The 7,299-nt window shown below is 55.1% G+C and overlaps 1 protein-coding gene across 3 annotated transcripts in view; it reads right to left on the bottom strand.

The window, feature by feature from the left end:
• Nucleotides 1-7,299, bottom strand: part of LOC104913510 — a 35,499-nt gene that overhangs the window by 13,704 nt on the left and 14,496 nt on the right. For all 3 annotated transcript variants that reach the window (XM_019620580.2, XM_019620579.2, XM_010719892.3), the window contains 2 exons: nt 5,507-5,557; nt 536-4,222 (listed from right to left, as the gene is read on the bottom strand). The gene's annotated coding sequence lies outside the window, so the exon portion shown is untranslated. The remainder of the gene's footprint in view (nt 1-535; nt 4,223-5,506; nt 5,558-7,299) is intronic.

Genomic DNA, 7,299 nt, shown 5'->3' with positions numbered 1-7,299 from the left:
GGCTGTGCTGCGGTCCGGAGCGGCCCCGACGGGCGCTGCCCCTCTGAACCCGGGTGTCACCTCACGCGGCCCCGGCGGAAAACACCCGCCTTACAGCTGCGGCAGCCGTCCACGGGCTCCGTGTCCCCACATACGTGTCCCGGGAGCTCCTTCTCCCAAGGCGAGGGACAGACGGACGGATGTTTGTCTGCTGCGCGCCTGCCTCACCGCTGGGACTCGCAGCCCCACCTGAGCTCTGTGCGTCGCTCCTCGCACGGCTCAGCGTTGGATTTGGAGGGCTCTCGGGCAGTGCCGCGTGGCTTTGCGCAGCCGGCACCGGTGGCTATGGCACTGGGTTCCCGTGAGACCTCCGTGAGCCCTTGCACCCCAGTGCTACCTCTGTGCCACGCACCTACCAGCACCCAGCCCGGCCTGCAGCCCCCCAGGTGGCACTGGGCTCCCACTCCCTGGTGAGGGGCAGCCTGACCCTCCTCCCACCCATCTGGTGCCCTGCTCCCCCAAGCCTGCTGTGGGGCTGCGAGGCCCCTTTGCTGACCTCTCCACTGGTTTGGCCCCGCTGCAGAGCATTGTTTTCTTGGAGCTGCTGGGAGTGGGTCAGCCTCAGAGCACAGGGGGCTCAGAGCTGCTGGAAGCAGGCCGGCCCGCTCTAGGCTAGCTGAGCACCCCGCTGTTGGAGTGCTGCTCCTGCTGCCAGCCAGATGTGAGTTCCTGTTGGTGACTCAGCAGCCTGCTGTTTGCGGTGTTTTCCTCCCTCTTGTAACTGGAAACCAGGGTTCCAGCACAAGGGGGAAGCTCTGCCAGAAGGGCTGCAGTTGTTCCGGGAAGAGGCTGAGCCCGGAGTGCTCCTGGCAGTGCAGGGCGGCCCACAGGGAGTGAGTGCGGCAGGGTGCTGCATCTCATGGCCATTGGAGTGGTGGTGTCTGGCACTGGGCATGCCATGCAGGGGTGAGCACTGAGCTGAGCTCTGCAGTGTCAGAGTTGCCCTGGCCTGCAGGCATCGTCACTGACTGTCCTGTGAACCCGTCTTCTTCCTGACAGGGTCTGCTCACTTTCACCATTGAAGACAGGGCCACAAAGATGATGAGGGGCGTAGAGCACCTCCCTGATGAGGAAAGGCTGAGTAAGTTGGGTCTGTTCAGCCTGGGGAAAAGAAGATGATTCATGTTTATGAATATCTAAAGGGAGGTGCGAGGCAAATGGAGGAGGTTCTTCTCGGTGTTGTATAGCAATGGGACAAGGAGCAGCGGCCTAAAACTTGAACACAGGCAGTTCTGTGTTAACATATGGAAGAAATTCCTTATGGTGAAGGTGATGGAGCGTTGGACCTACTGTAGGGAACCTGCTTTAGCAGGGCGGTTTGGCTCGATGATCTCTTGAGGTCCCTTCCAACCCCTGCCATTCTGTGATCCTGCAGTTCTGTGATTTTTGAAAGCACTGTGTTTATGCAATCACAGGGCTTCTAATGCACAAAGGGTGGTGTAGAGTTGTTGGGAGGGGAAAATCCCTTTCCCAAGGGGACCCGACTCAGCCCTTTCTGGCCTGAGGTGGCACAGCCAGGGCTCCTGTTGTCCCCTGTGTGATCCCAGCCTCTTCCGTGTCCCCTCACACCCCTGAGCACTCTGCTGGTGCTCGGGCACACAGAAAGCTCCTGCTGCCCCTCCTGGGTCTTTCTCACTGAACCCACAGCTCTGGGAAGGCAAAAAGCATGGCAGGCCCACTGCCAGGACAGGTGTGGGGCAGGGAGCCCAGGGCAGTGAGGCAGGGCCAGGTTGGGCCTCCTGTTCACGTCCCACTCATGGCTGATGTTCTCGGGCCTGTTGCTGATGCCCACATTCTCTTTGTGTCTGTTTTGCAGGGATGTGGGCCAGCAGCCCTGGGCCACAGCACGAAGAGGAAAGCTTTGAGCTCTCACTGCCCTGGGGGTCCAATCTCAGTGGGGTCCTCCCACCGGGGGCAGAGCAGGCTGCAGCCTTCCAGCGGAGTCCTTTGGTGTTGGAGTGAGTTCAGCTGCTGTCCCTTGGCTGCAGGATGCGCGCCAGCGGGCCTGGGGAGTAGCAAGGATGTGCTTGGAGCCAGCATGGGGCTGAGGTGACAGTGAGTGGGCGTTCAGCAGTGGGTGCTCACTGCTGCATCACGTCCTGCTGGAGACACGCAGGCACTGCGCCCAGACAAGGCTGTGTGGCCGCGTGGATGTGGCCGAGGTGCCACCAGACACGTGGACTGAGTGGGGAGGGGATGTGGGGAGGTGAAGCACAGAGTGGGGCAGCGAGGCTCAGGTCAGCAGTTCCAGCAGGCAGGAGGCACTAAGAGCTCAGTGTTTATTGGTTTTGCTCTGATGGCTGGTGGTTCGTACAAGGAACGGGCTGACTCTGCTGTGCACACAGACACACGTGCTGCTGGAGGCTGCCTTGGGGAGGCTTCCAAGCACCCTGAAACGAGGCCAGTCTGCACCCAGCTGCTGGTGCCTGGATGGTCATGGGAGGCACGACGTTGTGGGCCATCCGCAGCCTGTGCCAGCACCCAGCTGTGGTGAGCCGTGCCTGGCCGTGTATGTGCGGAGCAGCACTGCGCTGCTGCTGCAACAGAGGCACCTCTGAGCTCCTCCCTGTGTTCACAGGACCTTTCCATTTCACTGCTACTTCTACAGCGCAGGCTGCTGCATGTGCTGCCTCTAAGGCTACTGCTGCAAGCAAGTCTAACATGCACTGCCCTCCTGAAGCTGAAGACCTCTGTACTGCTTCCAGCAAAGCGCTTTCAGAGCTGCTGGCCTGTCCCTTGTGGGCTGAGAGATGTCAGGCATTTGCTGCTTGGGTGAGGGGTTATGTGCCATCTGAGGAGCAAAGTGAAGTATTCAGGCAGGAGTTCACAGCCCCCAACAAGGACACGCTCCCCACCCTTAGGATTAGATGTCAGGGCTTAGGAAGACTGTGGGGGAGCTGGGGGCAGAGCTACAGGAGCTGTAGGCTTTGTGTGCTGCCAGGATCCTGCCTGGAAGGGCAGCACCACACACAGGATGACCCTGGCAGCCATTGTCTGCTCGGAGGCTATTTTCAGCACCTCTGTGTTGCTCACCTGCAACCATTCTAGATGAAATCTTGAGGAAATCCTCACTATTTATCCACTTCAGCTTTTTTCCTTCCCGCATTGCTGGCTGGAACGGCTGTGAATTGAGAGATCTGTAGAGGTGTTTTTTCTTTTTTTCCTTGCAGACTAAATTGATTGGTGCTATCCCATGCTATCCCATGTGATATCACAGGGACTGTAGCACAAGGATGTAAAGTGCTCACAGCAGATGAGAGTGCTGCAAGGTCTTTGGGGCAGCCTTTACACTGCAAAGAAGGAACTGAAAAGCTGGTGGATGGGGTTTAGTGGGTTAGGAGATGATGGATCAGCACCCAGTGCATTTCTACCTACTGTTTACTCTTCTGCCCCACAGAGCTTCTGTCACTGTCTCCCAGTGTCACTGGTCACATCCAACTCCTCTGACTTTCAAGTGCTGCCATATGGGAAAGGGCTTTGGAGATGGAAAACCCTCCAGTGTCCGGCCCCAGCACTCTCTGGCTCCTCTCTCAATTTGCAGATATTGAACCGAAGCAGCAGGCAACGGCTTCTGCCTGGAAGCCCCTGATGGAGCTAAGCACTGCCAGCCCCCAGTGTCAGCAGTGTGTGTGTGCAAACCCCATCTCAGTTTAGCCAGAAGGGTCAAGCCAGACAGCTGCCAGCTATCGATGTTCTCAGGTCATGGAGCAGCTTTGCATTCTGCTAGGTACCTGAAACAGGCACTTCCTGCAGTGCCTAACTCAAAAAGAAACTGGCCAGGCCAAATCATTTGGTGCTTCTTGAGATTTCGCCTTCTGTTTTTAGGCATTGCTTTTTTCTCTTGGTGTAGAGTGGTGCCTGCCAACCCCAGCAGCTGTGTGGGATGCTGCCAGTAAATTTCTGATTAGATCAATGCTGCAGCTTTACAAACAAGATGAAGTGTTTATTTCTCAAGAAACAGCAAATGTACCTGACCTGGCCTCAGCACAGGGAAAGCTCTTTGTCCTACCTAAAGTAGAACTGCAATGTTGAATGTTCCTCCTCCCCTCACCCAGGTTTGCCATAAAGATGCCCTGACCCCACCCCCCCCACCAAACCCCTTGGTTCACTCCAGGTCTCCTCCAGGAAGGCTGCAATGCCGCTAAGTTCTGCAAGCTGCCACCACACGCCATGGAAGCCGGAGCTGTTGGGGAACAGAAGGAGAGGGAGTGAGGCTGGACTTAAGTTGGTACCCAAAGACAGAGGCTGCAGGAATGGGAAGCACACAAAGAGGAGGAGTAAGCATTGGTGGTCCGTGACCTGGTCAGAAGGCAAATCCAGCAAGGCTGGTGCTGATGATAGGTTCTGCTTCCTCCTCTCCCTTCCCTTTCTTTTCCCAGTCTTTTCCCAGCAGCAGACTGCTGAGATCTCCACAAGGGCAGAGGAGGGGCAGTTCCTTTTCCTACACCACACAGAGCATGTGCACGCAGAGTAAACATCAGATGTAAACTCATTTGGGAAACACGATGAAATCAGAATGCAATTCAGGTGTTTAAGCACAGGTGTCCAGTTCCACCAGAGATGCTATGAGGCATCCAAAGCTCTGCAAGGTGTGAGAGCTGTAACTTGGGGCTTACAGAAGATCTGCTCTTCTGGGAATGACAGCAGGAAGCTGGGGAGATCCCAGGGGTAGCTCCGATGGGACCAGGCACTACTGGTGGGCACCTAAACTATTCCCCAGGAGCAAACCCCCACTACAGGGCTAGATTCACTTCAAGGCAGATGACAGTAATGGCTATAGAGGTATATTTCCATTTCTGGATTTCTGATCCTCCTGACAAACGGGAGTTTTCACCATCTCTCAGCCCCTTGCTGGGTCCTGGGAGTTCTCTGGGCACTGAGTAAATGCAACTTCAGGTGAGCGAGCGGCTTGTTCAGGTGGCTCTGCAAAGTTCTGCAGCCAGCAACACCTCTGCCAGCTCTGTATTGCTCAGAGAGGCTCAGGCTGTATCCCAGCAGGGCCTAGATCTTCACAGATTGGTAACAAGGTACTCATGGAAAACACAGAGACCACGAGACCGAGGCAGGAGCCTTGCAGTGGTGGGGCAACGCAGACAGAAAGGAGATGGGATCTCCCTCCATCCTCCTCCCTGAAGCATCCAGGCGTGGAGGCAATGGCATGCAGGCCAGGAAGAAGCATTGGGACCCCAAGCCTGCTGGGGATGTTATAGGAAATGCAGGCTGAGCTCAGGACACCAGCCCAACCCTCCCACCCTGCAGTGCTGCCCAGGGGCTCCCTGGGCATGGACAGAGGAAGTGGGGAGGAGAGGTGGCCTTCTTCAGGGACCGTCTGATTCTCAATCCGTGGACACAGGGTTTAACAGGACAGCTACGTGTAATGACCACGGCACAGGGGTATTGCAAGCTGTGGCCACCTAACGCCACGATGGAGCTGACTGCGATGCGCAGTGAGGGAAGGGACACATACCAGCAACTGCTCTAAGTGCTGTCGGTCTCAGGCTTGCTGGCTGTTTCAGGCCTGCAGGAAAGGAACAGAACAAAAATATGCAGGCAATTACTGAGGGGAAGATAATTGCATCCTGAAGCTAAAGCAGAAACAAACCAGTGGCATCAGGGAGAATACTTGCTAGGCAGAGCAGTGGTCCTCAGCCCAGCGATTGCAGGTGAGACCTGCTGATGTATCTCATGGTCTAAGGACATGGCAGCTCAAATCATGGGGAGCAAAGTGAGAACCTGCTGGCAGTATCCCACTGCTTGGCTGGGGCAGTGCTCTGCCCTGATTGCCATACTGGGGATGAAAAGGGGAGAGAGGAGAACCAGCCCCACCAGGCTGCTCTTTGCCTGTCTGGTTGCAGAGCTCTTTGTACACTGACAGCTCCAGCCTGAGCTCTCATCTTATTTGCACAGGTGTAAAACTCAAATGGCTTCAGTGTCCCAAGCTGGACTTAACACCAGAATGAAGTAAGACCAGGGCTGAGCTGTGAGAGCACAGATGAGCAAACCAGAAACCACAGCAGATATTGCCAAAAGCCCTTCCAACATGCAGGGACCTGCTGCCCATTCTTGAAAAGCATTTCAGCTATGAAAAGCTGAGGCTGTTTATCCAGACATTTTTGCAAAGGTGGTCAAAACAAACTCTAAACCCTTGGCTCTGAGCGCGTGAGAAGTTCTTGCTTTCAGCAGCCCTGATAGAAAGGGATGTCCTCTTCCCAGCTCGCTGCCTCCTGAGATATGGGCTCTCTGAATGTCCTTTCTGCAGTGCGCTGGGAGGCACCAAGAGCCCTTCTCCACTCTCCCCACCTCTCTCTGAGCTGACATTGCACTGGTGCAGCTGCCAAGGAAAGGGCTCTAATTATAAACTGGCAGATACTTGGCGTGCCTAAGGAAGGTTACTTCAGCTGTCAAGATAACCTGATGCTCAGGGGCTCTGTGTCAGCTCTAAATTGCCCAGAGGATTTGGGGTGGCTTACCTTGCAGAGCCAAAACAAGGTTAAACTGTCTCATTACACATGCACAGCATACACACATGCTGTATATGATATGATATACTGCATACAGATAGTGCATCACAAACACCGCTGGGAGGGAGTACCTAACAGTAAGCATGCATATGTAAACCACCCCCAACTGCATTTAGTTCATGAAACCTGAACAAATGATTCACGTATGCTAAAGCAGGAGGAATTGAGCAAGGATGCTCTAGAAGAACACACACCCACGCGTCTCTGTTTGCACACGCATTCATCTGTGCACTACATCAGACAAAAGCACGACGATGGAGTGCGGCTGTGTGAAACCAAGCTCCCCCAAGCTGTGGATTACAGAAGTGTTCTCTGAGTGCATCTAAGTATTGAGCAATGAAACAGCGAAGGAAAAAGAATCCCAAGCAGGTGCCTTTTAGTGGCTGAACAGCACAAGGTAGTCACACTCTTCTCTTGTTTGCACAAACCCTATACCCACACTGCTCTCCTACTTTTCCCAAAGTGGCCAGGAAACTGGACAGACAGCTGCCTGGCTGTGAGAGCACACCTGGGGCTTCCATAGGTGCAATTTCTCCCCTTCCTGTCACCTGGGTCATGGCAAACTTCGGGCTGAGCCCACTCTCAATCTCTTTAGCTCTAGTCCTTCAGCCTGGTGGACTCTGAGGGATGAGTCTGCATGCAGTGGCTCTGCCACAGTAATGAAGCCTTTCCTCTTCGTACCCAGAGCACAACTCCCCGCATGTCTGCACAGCGATGGAGGACAGCTCAGACAAGGCAG

Source organism: Meleagris gallopavo, chromosome 16, assembly GCF_000146605.3.
Source record: "Meleagris gallopavo isolate NT-WF06-2002-E0010 breed Aviagen turkey brand Nicholas breeding stock chromosome 16, Turkey_5.1, whole genome shotgun sequence".
In the NCBI taxonomy this organism is placed as follows: domain Eukaryota; kingdom Metazoa; phylum Chordata; class Aves; order Galliformes; family Phasianidae; genus Meleagris; species Meleagris gallopavo.
Note: the sequence above shows the minus strand (reverse complement) of the source record. Positions and strands in the feature narration are given on the sequence as shown.